Source organism: Callorhinus ursinus, unplaced genomic scaffold (genome assembly GCF_003265705.2).
Source record: "Callorhinus ursinus isolate GAN/ISIS: 27379988/994484 unplaced genomic scaffold, GSC_fseal_2.0 scaffold794, whole genome shotgun sequence".
Lineage (NCBI taxonomy): Eukaryota > Metazoa > Chordata > Mammalia > Carnivora > Otariidae > Callorhinus > Callorhinus ursinus.
In genome coordinates, this window is record NW_027397849.1 from 11189 (window position 1) to 14048 (window position 2860).

Consider the following 2860-nt stretch of genomic DNA (forward strand, 5'->3'; position numbering starts at 1 on the left):
ACTATATTTGGCTACAGAAATATATAACTATTTTGTCTTTTGGAAGTTTATTTTGTTCTCTGATTATTTTTGCTGGGTTTCGGGGGATAGATTCAGGGGTAGAAAGTTGCCCAAACCAAAGAAGGTTATTTTTCCTACCAGGCTCTCAGGAACCTCCTGAGCTTACACAGCAGAAAATGCCCATCCCAATATGGAGCCCCAGGTTTTTTTTATCCATGGGAGACATAAGAATTGGCATTTTTGTGAGCCATTTCTGAATTTTGTAGGGGGAAGATCACTTACCTGACCTACTTGGGTTGGATCCATTCCTAGCATAACCAGGATGGTGGGGCTGAGAAAGACAGGGGAATAACACAACCCAGGAGGCCATGGTGACTGTAGAGTGTGAGCAGTCCCCACAACGGGGTGCCAGGACTCATAAATCCCAAGGTGACACAACACAGGGGACTGAACTCGATCAACAGAGGCCACTAAGCAGATCTGGTTCAATTCCTTTGCAACATGATGAATGCTGTGGGAGAGGCAGTGTGGACAAGGAAGTCCCTGTGCCTTGAGGGTTCAGAGGTAGCAGAGAGGCCACTTCCCTCCTCAGCATGTCGGACAGCCTCTCTCTTCAGTCTCCCTCCTGTTCATTCCCCTTGCAGCATTGGCTTTGCTTCTTTGACTTGAACCTTGGAAACAAGTACCTTCCTCGGGGCCTTTGCTCTGGCCGTTCCCTCTGCTGGGCACACCCTTCCCTAAAAATCTTACATCTAGTCCTCTGTCTTACTTGAGTTCTGTGTTCCAATGTTGCCTTCTTTGCAAAATTGGACTAAACACTGGTGAAAATAGAATGACCTATTTACTCTATCCTTCTAACCACCTGTCACCATCTCAAATGATACATATTTTGAAGATTTCATTTATTTATTTGACAGAGAGAGAGAGAGCGAGCAGAGGGAGAGGGAGAGGGAAAGAGAGAGAATCCCAAGCAGACTCCATGCTCAGCATAACAAGGGTGCAGAGCTTGATTCCACAACCCTGAGATCATGACCTGAGCCAAAACCGAGTCAGACACAAAACCAACTGAACCACCCAAATGTTCCCATCTGAAATGATACTCAATTTTATTATTTTATTATTAGCTCCATCATTGAATTTTAGGGACATTTGTTCTTTAACGTCCTATACTCCTTGCCTAAACAATGCCTAAAACATGGTCAGCACTTCATTTATATCCTTTAAAATTGGAGGGCTATCTCATTAACTGTGGAATACATGACCCATTAGGGGGAAAAAGTATTAGAGGAAAAATTGAATAACTAAGATGACATGGGGATCCCCTACAGGAGACCATACCCATAAACAAAATATTAAAATAAATTTCTGGGGCGCCTGGGTGGCTCAGTCGTTAAGCGTCTGCCTTCGGCTCAGGTCATGATCCCAGGGTCCTGGGATCGAGTCCCACATCGGGCTCCCTGCTCAGCGGGAAGCCTGCTTCTCCCTCTCCCACTCCCCCTGCTTGTGTTCCTGCTCTCACTGTCTCTCTTTGTCAAATAAATAAATAAAATCTTTAAAAAAAATAAAATAAATTTCTGGACTGCAAAATATAAAATGTACCATTTCAAATCTGTGAGTAATGCACGATTGTATGAAAATCAGTCATGCTATTTCCCTCTTTCCTGGAAGTCACCTCCACTACATGGAACCAGGAAATGATACACAAATTTCAGAATTTCTTCTTCTGGGATTTTCAGAGAGAACAGAACTGCAACCCTTCGTATTTGGGTTTTTTTCTCTCCATGTACCTGATCACTGTGTTTGGGAACCTGCTCATCATCCTGACCATTTGTTCTGACTCCGCCCTCCACACCCCCATGTACTTCTTCCTCGCCAACCTGTCCTTTGTAGACATCTGCTTCACTTCTACCACCATCCCCAAGATGCTGTGGAACATCCAGACTCAGAGCAAAGCAATCACCTATGCAGGCTGCAGCACACAGATGTACTTTTTCACACTCTTTGCTGTGTTGGATGTCTTTCTCCTGAGTGTGATGGCCTATGACCAGTTTGTGGCCATCTGTCATCTCCTGGACTACACAGTCATCATGAACCCCCAGCTCTGTGGACTGCTGGTTTTGCTGTCCTGGATCATGTCTATCCTGAATTCCTTGTTACAAAGTTTAATGATGCTGCGGCTGTACTTTTGCACACACTTCCAAATCCCCCACTTTTTTTGTGAACTCAGTGAGATGGTCCAACTTGCCTGTTCTGACACCTTTCTTAATAATGTGGTGATGTATTTTGCAGCTGTCCTGCTGGGTATGGTGCTTTTGCTGGGATCCTTCACTCTTACTCTAAGATTGTTTCCTCCATACATGGAATCTCATCAGCTCAGGGCAAGTATAAAACATTCTCCACCTGTGCGTCTCACCTCTCCATTGTCTCCTTACTTTATTGTACAATCCTAGGAGTGTACCTTAGCTCTGCTGCTCCCCAGAGCTCCCACTCAAGTGCAGTAGCCTCGGTGATGTACACGGTGGTCACGCCCATGCTGAACCGCTCCATCTACAGCCTGGGGAACAAAGACATAAAACGGGCTCTGAAAAGAATCGTTGGGGTTCCAGTAATTTAAGGGTCAGTGGTCTTGGGGTTGAAGAAGTGCCCATGATTGCAGGGCTCACAGCCTCAGAGGCAGAAACTGCTATTCTTCTATCAGACTGAGGAAGGAAAATCTGCTCCTTCTATTTATTTCCTAGAATTTTCTTTGTTTGAATTCAATGTCTCCATACATTTAAGTACTTACTTTATTAAGCTTCTGCTCTGTTTGATATATAAACAATTTCCCCTTTCTCCATTTTCATATGTTCCTAATGTTTTC

The 2860-nt window shown here is 44.3% G+C and overlaps 1 pseudogene; it reads left to right on the plus strand.

Moving 5' to 3' along the window:
* Positions 1-1681: 1681 nt before the first annotated feature.
* On the plus strand, positions 1682-2614 carry LOC112818427 (olfactory receptor-like protein OLF4; annotated as a pseudogene).
* The last annotated feature ends 246 nt before the right edge of the window (positions 2615-2860 follow it).